Here is a 15,007-nt window from a genome sequence, read left to right as displayed (position 1 = left end):
TTTTTATATAAAGAGTTCGAGGGAGCTTGTTCTTTTCGCATGCTATCCTTTTTGTTCACCTAGCCTCTTTTTAGGGAGAGTTTGAAGGGACTCGTGTCTTTGTGAATTGTTTGCAAAAAAAAATTTTAATTTCATAAAAGGAACCCTTATTTCAGGGAGAGCTTCGATGGAGGCTCGTTTTCCTTGTGGCCTCCAAATTTTTATACTAGGACATTTCATCATGGAGGACCTTCTTTTCAGGGAGAGTGTGATGGACTCGTTCCTTCATGACCAATTCACTGACCTCACCATTATCGGCCTCCTTTCCATAAGAGAAGACTAATGTAAGGAAGTTTTGACGAAAGCTTAATTTCTCTTTAAAAGTTTATTTTGCAAACACCTCCTCTTCAGGGAAGAGAGGAGTATTTTCTATTTCTTATTCTGAATCTTCTCCTTTGGGGAAAGGAGAGCATAATTTTTGTCACATATGCGTTAAGTCGGACTCTAAATGCTCGCTTTCACCAAGGATTTTAAGAACATTTTTATCAATTTGTCATTAAATATTTGTTGATTTCAAAACCTTTATTGCACAAAAAAACTACCTCAGAATACCTTCAGCATTACTTCTAAAAGAGCAAAACTTTTGCGAAAAAGGATTCAAAATTCAAAATCTTTCTATCGGCCACCAAAAGAATGAAGAATAAATCCTCGATATGGCCAGCAAAGAAAATTCAATGTTGTCGCAAAGCCATAAGTGGTCGATATTGATCGCAGTTAAGGGCACATTTTTAAAGACCATTCTTGTGGTAATAAGGCAGTGAAAATATCTTGGGCGATAAATAAAAAATCCATTCAATTTCAATCTCTCTTCAATAAATATCAAGTTGCAATTATATATCTGCAAAAGGGATCACTCAAATATCGTCAAGTTGAAGACGGTGGATGAGTCAGATCCCCGGAGGCAAAGAAGACTCGAAATATGTCCAAGTTGAAGGAGTTTGTGATGAGTCCTTCCAAGGAAAGTTCAAATCATAGCCAAGTTGAAGGCTTATGTGATGAGCCTCCTGCCAATCCTCAAAAGGTATCTAATCAAAGCTATCATCTAAAGAGATTTAAATCAAAAGAGACTATTTTATCAAAATAACCCTTGAAACCAAAGAAGGCTCGGAACATCTCTAAGTTAAAGAAGTTTGTGACGTACCCTCCCCCCCCCCCAAAAAAAAAAAAAAAGGATCGGAGCATCTCCAAGTTGAAGGAGTTTGTGACGTACCATTCTCAGAAAAAGAAAAGTGAGGACATCTCCAAAATGAAGGATGATGTAATAAACTCCCCAAAGACCCAAGAAAACTCAATGTCTCAAAAAAGAGTGCAAAAAGATCATCATGAGGAAAATTCCAGGATATTAAACTGCCAAATCTGCCAAGAATTTTCTTGAAATTCTGTGAAATTCTATTATCAATATTCTTTCACCAATTGCTTTCACAATATCAAGAATACTTTCTTTTCAGTTCATATCAAGAAAATTGATAGCTTCCTTGAAAGAAGGTCAATTGCAAGCAATTTGAATTCGAATCTTGATTCTACGGAGTTAAGCCTAATCGGAGGTAATACTTCAGGTAGAAAAGAGGAAATATTTTCCCACAAACGTGCATCATTTTCAATTATTTTGAATCAACAACAATTTTCAATATTTTGATAATATTTTCTAGCTATCCTGACATAAAGTGAGAGTTTGTTGTCTGCTTTTGACACATCCTGGCATCATTTGTCATCTCTTGTTAGGACTTGATAACAGGAGTTTTCAAGATTCATTCCCTTCTTTGTTATAATTTGAGCGTCTGGGCTCTCAGATTCATACACTTCCCTGTGTCCCACCATAGACAATCTCATTTCGGTTCGAGGTTGAACCACCAATCATTTTCTCGCAAAAGATCATCAATTTCAAAAGTTATTTAGTCTCAGCAATGAGGTTCTCAAAATCAACCCCTTTTCAAGCTTTAGAGACCCCCATTTTCATCCTTTTGCAAAACCCCTATCGGATTCATTGTGCAAAGTTCGAAGGTTCCATCATGGTCTCTTCTTTTGAGGATTCTATCATTTCCTGATCAGGTTAAGGGTTTAAACCTGAGCCTCATTTTGATGAGGTATTTTGTTTCCCGGTCAAGTTAAGGGGTTAAACCTGAGCCTCATTTTGATGAGGTATTTCATTTCTCAATTAGGTTAAGGATTTAAACCTGAGTCTCATTTTGATGAGGTATTTTGTTTCCCGATCAGGTTAAGGGGATAAACCTGAGCCTCACTCTGTTGAGGTATTTCATTTTCCGGTCAGGTTAAGGATCAAGCATGAGCCTCTTTTCTACACGAGGTATTTTTCGTCCCATCCAGGTTAAGGGCAAAACCTGAGCTTCACTCCTATAGAGTAAATCTTTCTTCGTCATTCTTCATTCTATACCAACCATTTTCATCAGGGCTAATTTCTTCGTACCCAGTCGGATCCTTCTAACTGGGGCACTTTTTTATATAGCCCAAATTTGGCGTGTTTTTTTTACCACTAAGCTTGGCCCCAAACCGACTTAGTAGCGAAGAGGGGCATCTGTAAACACCCCAAATTTTCCTCATCCATTCTCGAACAACCACCCTCGTGTGGATGCCAACCTTGGTAGGGTCAGTATTGGAGTCCAACCCCGAGTTTGTTTTAGAAAATTATCATTTTACCCACTTTTATTAAGAAACTTACCATTTTACCCCTAGGTCACCTGAGACCCATATCAGTCAGAGTCGACCAAGCTCATTCTCAAGCTCAAAACAGTTAAAATGTCAGTCATTTCTAGTTCACCTGAGCTCACAGTAAACAGGTCATGTTCATTTCTGGTCATTCCTGTCAAAATGGGACCATTTCTTCAGAAATTAGCTCACCTCTCACTCAAATCTAAGCCAATTGTCTCTAAGTCAGTCATTCCTAGTCAATTCTATTCTCCAGAGTCTAGATTGAGCTCATTAGGAGTTTAAGTGCTCCAGTTTCAGTTTAAAACCACTTCCAAGTGCCTAAGAGCCCATTTTAGCTTTTTCAGCTAAAATTGGGCTGAGTCCAATCAGTTGAGCTAGTGTTTAAGCTTCAGTTTTAATTCATCTCAGTATTATTGATCTTTGTTCCAGCTCAAACCCAGCTCGTGTTCGTAATTCACTTCATTCTAGTGACCATTTCTCTAAAAATGACAGTATTTCTTGATAATTTGGTCTAGGAGTTTAGTTGAGTCAGTGTCTCGTTAGTCTATTTAAGTTCAGAAACCTCATAATCCAACTCAATTCAGTTTATTTCAGTTTAAAGCAGCTTAAACCTCAATTTTTAGTGTCACTCTGGCCCGGTAGAGACCAAAAACCATTTTTTGAACCATTTTGCCCATTTTTATTAATTTTGTCACTTTCTGAACTGGTACAACTGTCAATCGAGGTCCAATATCCAAATTTTTTCATCCAAGGTTAGCATTTTGCATGGCATTTCATATCATTTCTCATCATTTTTTATCATTTCATAACATTTTATTTTATTTTCGAGATCCAGACTTCAGTTTTGAAAATTTCAATCCAGATTTGAGTTTTAAAGCTTTTCAAAATCAATTTCAAACTCTGGGTTTCTGAAATTGACATTTTTACCCCCAATATGCTAAATTTGGAAATATTTTCTCGAGAAAACAATCTGGATTCTTTTCAAACTTGATTTTTCATATTCTAAACTGGATTTGCTCTGCAACGGGGTATGAAAATTCAAATTCTAAGCTTTTTTCAAAAACTGTCAAAAATAGCTCATTTTATCCAAAAATTTTCTGAAAGACCATTCTACCCCTCTAGCCTTTAAAAATAAATTTCAAAATCATGTGTGGGCCCACTTTCAAAGTGGTGCCACACTTTGAGTTTTTAGAAAGAAAATAAAAAAATATTTTCTTTTTATTTGTTTTTATTTTTATTTTTATTTTTCTTTACCATTTTTATTTCATTTTTTTGAAGTGGGACCCACAAGAGGGGTCGACCCCCTCTTCTTCTCCACTTTCCTTTTCTTCTTCCCCCATTTTTCTTTCCTTTCTTCTTCTTTTTCCTCTCTTTTTTTCTTTCCTTTCTTCTTCCCTTTTCTTTCCTTTTCTTTTCCTTCTTTCTTCCCTTTCTTTCCTTTTATCTTTTCTTTCTTCTTTCCTCTTCCCCCTTGGTCGACCCCCTCTTTTCCTCTTTCTTCCTTCCCTCCTTCCTTTTCCCTTTCTTCCTTCTTTCCTTTCTTCTGCTTCTCTTTCTTTCCTTCTTCCTTTCCCTCCTTCCTCTCTTTCCCTCCTTGGTCCAACCCACTCCTTATTACCTTCACTCTTTCCAAACCCCAAAGGAGGATACGGTTGCTCCTTTCAGCCCTAACCCCCTTCTCTTGGCTCTCATCTCACATTACCTTCTCAAGCCCTAACTCTCTCTCTCTCTAAATTCACGCCAAACCTTCCTCAACTCTCCAAATCTCTTTTCTCTCCCTCTCATTCACACCTACCTTCAGCCTCAAGTTTTCAACCACCACTACACGTCCTCCATCTTCCTCCAACGGATCCAGCCTCCACAGCTCCCACCATAACATCCACCTCCTCTCTTGGCCACGACTCCCATCTGAGCAAGGTACAGATTAACTGCAGCTCTCTCATTCACGCCCAACAGGTCACACCCCTTTGCAGCAAGGTGCCACCTCTAGCCGGACGTCCATCTAGCTGCAACCTTCCTCCACCACATCAACAGTACAACAACAAGTTTTGCTTCAGCACACGGCTCCAGCCACCTCCACTGCAGCACATCCAGCTTCGAAGCCTACACCATCAATCCCCTTTAACCGAGGCTGCATCCTTCCTTGTTTCAGCAAAAATCCCAAGGTGTGACCCCTTTGGCTTATTGAGATTTTGTGTTTGTTTGTTTTGGTTATGATAAAGCTATCAAGTGAGCTACTTCATCCGTTCCATGGATGAAGTCTCTCACCTCAATAGCTAACATAAACACAAAAGAAATCATGCCTCCTTGGTTATTTTCTTATTTTTCATATTTTAGCATTGCATTTCATGATTTAATTAGTTGTTCTATTCATATAGTATAGGTTTCATTAGTTTTGTCTAAAATCTATGGGTTTTGATTTTATGTGTAAAGTCCAGTAATAATTTTATGTTTAATTTTTTATTTAAAAATCCTAAAATACTTATGATAGTCATATTCTTTTGTCTGTGATCCTCTACCGAAAGTTTGAATCTATTTGGGTTTTGTAACCCCATTAAACAAATAAAATGCCAAATCAGGTTTTTAACCCTATGAAAATTTCAGCTTTCCCTTTAGCAGACTTGTGGACCCGAGATCTCTCCCATGGGAGATTTGAATCATACTCTAAAAATTACAGTAGATCTATGGAGGAATTTACTAATTTACTATATTTTATGAGATTTTTCCAAAATGGTTTATTTCCCTTCAAAATTCGGGTTTTGCATACCTCTATGAAAATCTTGTTATATGCTTGTCATGGTCTAAACTGACCTTAATCCACTGTGTCACTCCAATATGTAGGTCCAATGCCAAAACTATCAAAAAAGGAATTGTTCTTCATGAACTCCTCTATCATTTCCTAGAATTTCAGGATTTTCAGAGCTAGGATTTCCATTTTTCCAGATTTTACAAGTTCACTAGTTAATTCTCTATTAATTTATTTTATCAGAATTAGAGGTCTGATAATCCTCTGTGTCTTCTGTAACCATGAGTCGGATGCCAAAATAGTAAAAATAGGAATTGTTTCTCTATGTGTCGGGGACATCCCTTTAAAATGTCACCCACTTTGGCTGCCGTCTGTCACTTTTTCCCAATTTTTTTTGTGAATCTTTGTCAGTCTGCCTTAAGTTCTAGAGTCACCGGATTATAAACAATCTTGTCAGAGCTGTAAATCTCCGACTATAGGTCGAATCTCAAATATGTAAAAGGAAAAAATCCTTGCCTAATTGTCCTATGTCACCTCATAAAATTTGAGACATTTCTATGGTAATTTAGTACCCGAAAGCCTGCTATCATTAGGATAGGTCTAGGCTAGAAGGCAAAAATCTTATTTTTCTAGGATTTTAATTAATTTTCATATTAGAAAATACAAAAAAAAATTTATTTTTGGATTTCATTCTATTCTTAGAGTTAGTCTAGGTGTCCATGTCAAATTTGAGGCAATTCCAAGTTCATTTGCCTTGTGTGTTAGTTAACTTTTAAAATCAAAGGCGAAATTCAAGCAAAATTCAAAGCTTTTATGATATTTTTGCATTTTTAGAGTTTTAACATGTATATCATCATCTCATATCATATTATAGTTGATTTGCACATCATTTGCATTCATTGAAATTTCAAATTTTGCATTTTTACAAAAATTATTTCTGAAAACCCTGATTTCAAAGCCATAGTCTTGTTATCAGGGGCATTTTAGTTATTTTTACCTCAATTTTGAATTTTCAAACTTTAATTCTCGTATTTTCATATATTCAATCATATCATATCATCTTGTGTTTGATTTTATTTTTATTTGGATTTCAAAATCTCTTCTTTGCAAAATATCTTTTTGAAAACCCTAATTTCAAGGCCATAGTCTTGTTATCAGGGGCATTTTGGTCATTTTTACTCCAATTTCGAATTTCAAGTCTTATTTTTTGAATTTTCATCATTTATTTCTTATGTTTATATCATGGAGGTATGAATCAGTGTTTACATTTGGATAATATCCGATAATTTTCCAATATTTTTGGATAAATCTAAATAAACCTATATTTTTGTGCTAACCTCATTTTCTAGTTTTGCAGGGATATTCAGGAAGAATACTTCATTTATTTTTCTTGTATTTCAATTTAATATAATATCAAGTTGTAAATTTGGAATAAGAGTGACATTTTCTGCTTAGAATATGATGCATTGCATATAGTTTGCTTTCATAATTCAATATCTGATGTATGATTCATGCATATTTTTTCAAATCCACTATGGTTGACATGAATGGCACGTGCACAAGGTCTTAGAGAGTTGACAAATTCGGTAGAATTCGTATTTATGGCCATAGTCAGAATACAAAGGAAACCCAGATTTGTGATCTTCGTATTAGCCACATTCAGCCTACACTCTTAGGATAACTTCAAAAATGCACTGCATTTCAAAAAAGGGATTTTCCCAATTCCTTATAAAATATCCTTCAAATCCATATTCATTCATTTCAATTTGCATCATGAAAGTATTTTCAATAATCATATGCTTTTAATTTAATTCAGCGAAATCGATTTTCTCAAAATTTTCTAAGTCTTTCTCAGATATCGATTTTCTCAAAAACTCTGAGTTTTCAAATGAGATTCCAAGTATTTTCCAAGTTCAAATCATGATTTTTCAATGTTTTAGCATTTTCAATTTCACAATTCAAAGTCCCAAAATCGATTTTCTCAAAGATCTTTGAATTACATCTGAAACTGGTTTTCCCAGAATTCCCAAGTCTTCTTTAGAAATCGATCTTCTCAGAAAAAACAATTCAAATCTTAAAAAATTGATTTTTCAAAGTTCCAATTTTCCTAAGAATCAAATTTTCCTTCAAAAGTCATTTTCCAATGAAATTCATGATTTTTCAAGGAATTTCTTTTCCAAATATTTCTCAAACATCAGAAGCAAACATCATATTTCTCAAAATGTGCATCTTTTCAAAAATCTCATAGCACATGTCTGATTCTCTATGCATTTAGGAAATAGAACATGATTTAGACAATTGAGCCTAGTTAAAGCACGCTTTTGATCCTTGGTTCAATTACCCCTGGTAAAGACGCCAAGAACGGTTAAACATCGTACCGACAGGCGGATCCCATTCCACGAAATTTTCTCACAAATTTTCAAAACAGAGGCGAGTAATTTTTAAAAAACCATTTTCAAAACTTTGGTCGAGTTTGACTCGAAGAATCGTTTCTCTCTCTCGCAAAGGGAGGAAAAATTTTTGCGATGATAATAGTAAGAAGGGAAAGTTGAGCCTCAGATACGTTGAACCATTTGAGATTTTGGAAAGGATCGGTGAAGTGACATATCGGGATAAGCTACCTCAGCAGTATGCCCATATTCACAATGTTTTTCATGTGTCGATGCTAAGGAAATACATTCCTGACCCATCGCACATCATTCAGTATGAGGACGTGGAAGTTCAAGAAGATCTATTGATGGTTGAGCGACCTATTGAGATCGTTGATCAACGAGATCAAGTGTCGCGCATGAAGACTGTACCGTTAGTTAAAGTACGCTGGCAACACCATGGCATCGAAGAATGCACATGGGAGCCAGAAGCGAGCATGAGAGAGAAATACTCCGATCTTTTCGTAACCTAACATTGATGATTTTGCGGAAGAAATCCTTTTTAAGGAGGGAAGGATGTAAGGCCCACGATATTTCTGAGATAATGTAATATTTGATGTGTTTCAGTAGATGAAATTTCTTGCATGATTAAGAGGACTTTTCATAATATATATATATATACCTATTGATGAGTGAGGTCCGAAATTGCGTAAGTAATATGTATGAAGTAATATGAGTATAATTTAGGATGAATTAATTTCCAAGAATCTTAAATTAAATTCATAATATATATAATTAGTTAATCCCTGAATTTGGGACCCAAACGAGGAAAAAACCTCATTATTTCATGTGAATTACTGAAAAGCGTATATCGATAGGATATGGGTCATAACGAGAGCGATTTTCGAAAGAAATGAAAATTTAAAGATTGTGCTTTGAGAATTTAGTTGTAATTGGAAAATCAAACAAGAATTGGTCTTAAAATTTTGATTGAAATCGAGTGGGTAAATAAAATTTTAATTATGAATCGTTATCTCGTTTTAGCCTGGGGTCCAACCAAGGGGTTGACCCAAGCCCTTGGTCGACCCTTTTGTTTTGTTTTGTTTTGGATGACCCTAGCCACGAAGACCAGCTGGTCAAGTTGACCAGCTGGGACGGTGGCAGATTCATAAGAGTTGGAGCAAGATCTAAAGGGAGTGCTACGATTGGCCCTACCCATATGTGTGACCTCATGATGATGCACGGGGCATCATTATAAGGGTGGGGCACCCCTCCAAAGCACTTGCATGGGGCTGCGCTCCATGGGATTTTTGAAATCCCTATAGCTCTTCTCAAGAGAGAGCAATAATGAGGAAGGGTGAGCCTCATTGGGTGCATGGGGCGGCAGCCCCATGGCACCCTTTAATTCCTTTGAGAAATTTTGAATGCTAGAAGATGAGTGGTGGAGTTGGGCGGCCATGCATGGCCATGGGGGGGGGGGGGTGAATCACCCCCAGCCCTCCATCTTCTCCAACCCCTTCCCAACCGTCCATCACACCCTCCTCCTTATTAAAGCCTACAAGAAAGAGAGAGAAGCCCATAGTGGCGATTCTCTCTCTCTCTCTCTCTCTCTCTCTCTCTCTCTCTCTCTCTCTCTTCTTCCCCAAACCGTGGGGTGTGTTTTTCGTGGAAGCTCTTAGAAACCAAGTGTTCTCCTCCTCTTCCAACCGAAAATCAAGGTGAAGTTTCAATATTGTGCTCCTTTCTCTCTTAGAAAAATCGCATATACCTTGGAGCATGAAACCTTGAAGCCATTTGCATCTGTAGCATGCATGGATCTTGATGGATTTAGAAATATATCTTTTTTTTTAGGTTTTGAGCATCTCCTCTACTTTCAATCCATGAAAAGAAAGAGGATGCTCCAAGCTAACCGATTGTTCATTTTCACCTTTGTGCGTTTCCTCATGCTTTGCTTTTATTAAAATGCTTGTTGCTCTAAATTTCTCTTTCAATTTGTATTTAGTCCATGCACTTATACAACAACAACAACAACTACGCCTTCATCCCAAAACAATTGGGGTCAGCGATATGAACCAAAAAAGAAATTCATTTTGGGTCTTCCACATGAATCCTTTTCCTCCAATCATTTCTATCCAACGCCATGTCCTCGGTGAGGTTCAAAGCATTCATATCCTTTCCTATCATCTCCATCCAAGTCTTCCTAGGTTTACCCCGACCTCTTTTAACTAATATATTTTCCCATTTCTCCAACCTTCTAACTGGAGCATCATTAGGCCTTCGCCGAATATGTCCAAACCACCGTAAACGATTCTCTCGCATCTTATTTTCAATGGGTGCAACACCTACCTTCTTACGTATCTCTTCGTTCCGAATCTTATCTTTTATTGTATTTCCACACATCCATCTAAGCATCTGCATCTCAGCTACACTCATTTTTTGAATATGATGTCTCTTGGCAGCCCAACATTCCGTACCATATAGTAAAGCGGGTCTAATAGTCGTCCTATAAAACTTTCCCTTCAACCGCAATGGCATTCTACGATCGCACAGCACTCCAGTAGCACTTTTCCATTTCATCCACCCAACCTTTATCCTATGATTTACATCTCCATCAATTTCTCCATACATTTGAATGATGGATCCCAAATATTTGAAATAATCATTCACCGGTATATCTTGCTCACCAAGCTTCACTACACTCCCATCACTACTTCGTTGCTTACTAAACCGACATTCCATATATTCAGTCTTACTCTTACTCAACTTAAAACCTCTAGCTTCCAATGTCTGTCTCCATAATTCTAACTTAGCATTAACCCCAGCTCTAGACTCATCAATCAAAACAATATCATCAGCAAACAACATACACCACGGTACATTTTCTTGAATTGATCTCGTAAGCTCATCCATCACTATCGCAAATAGGAAAGGGCTTAAAGCAGATCCTTGATGAAACCCAACCGTTATCGGAAAATTGGTTGTCACCCCTCCACAAGTGCGGACATTGGTTACTACTCCTTCATACATATCTTTAATTATACTAATGTACTTGAGAGAAACACCTTTCTTCATCATTGTCCACCAGAGAACGTCCCTAGGTATTCTATCGTATGCCTTCTCTAAATCAATAAAAACCATATGCAAATCTTTGTTCCTCTCTCTATATCTTTCAATAAGTTGTCTAAGAAGATGTATAGCTTCCATAGTTGATCTTCCAGGCATAAAACCAAATTGATTCTCCGATATCATGACAACCTTCCTCAACCTAGACTCAATCACCCTCTCCCAAAGTTTCATAGTATGACTCATGAGTTTTATACCACGATAGTTTGTGCAATCTTGTATATCACCCTTATTCTTATATAAAGGCACCAAAGTACTCTTCCTCCACTCATTAGGCATCTTATTTGTTCGCCAAATCAAGTTAAAAAGATTTGTCAACCATTCTAAACCTTTCTCTCCCAAGCATTTCCAAGCCTCGATAGGTATACCATCTGGGCCAACTGCCCTTCTTGATTTCATTTTCTTCAAAGCCTCTGCAATTTCTTTCTTTTGAATCTTGCGCATGAAGTCACGATTTATCTCATGAAAAGGAATGGAGAAGTCTCCAAGATCTTGAGCATGACTATCATTAAATAGCTTATCAAAATAATCTTTCCATCTCTCCTTAATCTCCTCATCTTTGACTAAAACCCTTTGCGTTTCATCTTTGATACATCTAACCATACCCAAATCCTTCGATTTCCTATCTCTCATCTTTGCAAGCCTATAAATATCCTTCTCGCCTTCTTTGGTATCCAACTTGTCATAAACCTCCTTATATACCTTAGCCCTCGCGTTTCGAACAACTTTTTTAGCTTCCTTCTTTGCTATCATATACTTCTCCAAATTCTCATTATCACGACTCTTACTTAGATTTCTATAACACTCTCTTTTAACCTTAATAGCTAATTTGACATCCTCGTTCCACCATGATGTATCCTTACCTAGTGGTGCACCGCCTTTAGACTCACCCAATACCTCCTTAGCTACTTTTCTCATACCACCCGCTATCTTATTCCACATTGATTCTGAATCCTCCTCGAGACACCAATCAACTTCCTTAACTACCTGCTCTACAAACATTCCTTGTTTAGCTCCTTTCAGTGCCCACCACTTAATTCTAGGATCTATCCTATGTCTATCCCTTTTGCGGCATTGTCTAATTCTAAGATCTAAAATTAAGACTCTATGTTGTGTAACTACACTTTCTCCTGGTATAACCTTACAATCGATGCAACAACCCCTATCTCTCTTTCTAAGTAGGAAAAAATCTATCTGACTCGTATTAACCCCACTTTTAAATGTTACTAGGTGAGACTCCCTCTTCCTAAACCAAGTCTTTACTAAGATCATATCATAGGACAAACAAAAATCTAAAATCCTTTCTCCACTTTCATTTCTTTCTCCTATACCATAGCCTCCATGGATATTCTCAAATCCATCCCTACTAATGCCTACATGTCCATTAAGGTCACCGCCGATGAAAAGCTTTTCTCCATAAGATGTCTCTTGTACTACTCCATCTAAATCTTCCCAAAATTGATGCTTAATGGAATCATCTAAACCTACTTGAGGTGCATAAACACTAATAATATTAATAATATCCGTACCTAATACTAATTTAATAAGTAAAATTCTATCACCCTTCCTACGGACCTCAACTACATTATCTATAAACTGACGACTCATAGCAATCCCTACTCCATTCCTATTCCTATTTATTCCTGTATACCAAATCTTATATCCCCAAGGTTCTATCACTTTAGCTTTCTCACCTACCCATTTGGTCTCTTGAAGACATAAAATATCAATCTTTCTCCTACACATAACATCTACTAACTCTACCAACTTACCAGTTAAAGACCCTATGTTCCAAGTGGCTAACCTAATTTTATGGTCTTGGACTAACTTCTTTACCCCCACCCGTCCAACAAAGTGAGGGAACCCTTGCCTATTTGACACCACACCCGGGCGCCGGTGTGACGCGTCGCTTCTGGGCGACGACCTAGCAACCCTTGCACATTTATCACTGCCTCCGGGCCTAGAGAGTACAGCGCGTCGCTCAGTAGGGAACGCCCCAACGAAATTCTCATATTGGTTCATTTTCATAGGATATGACAAAGTTTTTATGCTGGCTGTCACAGGCCTACCGCAACCCTCCTCCTTTATCCGGGCTTGGGACCGGCAGTGTATAATTACACAGGCGGAGTTTAGTCCATGCACTTATATTTTCCAAAAAAAAATTAGTTAGCCAATGCTTTTATATTTTGTTGTATCGCTCCTTTTGTTGCTCGCATGCATTTGCAAAGGGATTAGTCCGGATTTCTTGGCACGCATGGAGCCGTTTTCTTTTTTTTTAGCTTGCCTTTGTTTTTCCCAGCCCCTCTCTCTCTGTCTTGAGGATGGCTGGGGGCTTCTCTTGAATCCTCCGGTGGCTGTAGTATCGGACTGGGTTCGGTGGTAGCCAGTCTGACATGCCTACTTTCCTAGCCATGTAACACCATAGTGTTGCTCGGTTTTCTTTGTTTTTCCCCCTTTGTCCTTAAGTTTTTTTTTGTAGGGTTGTCTTGCTTTCGGTTGGTCTGTCCCCTACTGAGACAGATCCAACTAGGTGCACCCTGGTTCGAGCAGAGCTCAGTCAGGTGCACCCAGTCTCTTGGCCCTCACCCTTGGCGCACAACAGGCCATCGGGTGCTAATTGCACCCGGGTAGCCCTGCTGACCTGGGCCCCTAGTTTTGGACCCACTGCCTTACGACAGTACCTAGTCTGAACCGGGGGTTCAAACCAGGGGTTTTGTTCGACCTTGTGGTTTGGTCCAGGGGACCAGACTCGTGCCCTGACCCTCCTCCGTTTGGCCCTGGCACAATAGTGGTTGTCGGGTGCTAACCACACCCAGATTGCCTTGCAGACCAGGTGCCGTGTGGCGGGCTGCTACCCCTTAGCAGCAACCTGGTCTGAACGTGGGTTCAGACCAGGGTCCATGCTAGACCTAGGCATGGTCCAAAGGACCAGACTGCAGATCCCATCTCCCCTTGGCCTTTGTTGTGGCGCGGTAGAAGGCGTCGGGTGCTAGTGCACCCGGGTGGTCCAACCAGCCCTGTTGGGCCCTGGTTCGGACTGCACATTGAGTGCAATGCCTGATCTGAACCTAAGACCCCTCGGGTCTGGTCCGAAGGGCTAGACTCTAGGGTCTGGTCTTGTTTTGGATTGGAACACCCGGACTGTACCAGTCCAGGGAGTTCCAGTCCACCCACCCTTGCAGCACCTTCTTGGTCAAACCTAGGCAAAGATGAGACTAGCTAAGTTTGGTCCCATCTGGACCAGACTAGACTGATCCCTTAGATGCTTCGCTAAATGGATGCAGCCATCCCCTCATTGTCGCCAACCTGCAGAGCGATCAATCAAAGAAAAAAGAAGTAAAGAGAGAGAGAGAGAGAGAGAGAACGTAGTTGAGAACGCTGTCCAGCAGACTCAGTTGGATACTTGGCACAGTTAGTGTCTTGTCCAGACCCATGGCCAGTGGCCTTACGGGCCACAGTAGGTGTTTTGGGTTTTGTGAGCATATTGTGCCTCATGCTTGACACATTCGGGTAGCCGAATGTATGTTGGGCCCGAAGCAAACCCCATGGCCCTTCGTTGTCCCGTCTAGGCAGCATTAGTGCGAAGTTATTGGGTGATCAGTACGCTGCCCACACGTATATAGAATTTTTCTTCATCTTAGGTTTTTTGTCAGTTTCATCAAAAATCATCATTTTGGTATCGTTGGTTTCCGCAAGCGCAACGATCCACCGTGGAAATGCCAATGTAATTCCCATAAGTATGGGAATATTTTAGATTTCAATATCAACACATGAGTGTGTCAAAATCATGGATCTTTCTTATGGAAATGGTCTCGTTGTGCGAGAAATTCTAATATATGACATTTGAAGCCTATTTGCTTGGAATTTGAATTATGGCTTGTACTAAAAAATATGCAATACTTGACAATTCTGACATCTATATGCAATTATGATAAAGTTAGGCTTTGTAAATTTCGTATCGCTTAAGAATGTGAATTGGTACACTCACTCGCACACTGTCACTTATTGAAATGTGTTTTTCATAATTATGCATACGTATCTTGTCTCTGTATCATTACCTGTG

This window comes from Nuphar pumila, chromosome 12, assembly GCF_984573655.1.
Source record: "Nuphar pumila chromosome 12, dmNupPumi1.hap1.1, whole genome shotgun sequence".
Lineage (NCBI taxonomy): Eukaryota > Viridiplantae > Streptophyta > Magnoliopsida > Nymphaeales > Nymphaeaceae > Nuphar > Nuphar pumila.
This window is presented reverse-complemented; position numbering follows the sequence as displayed.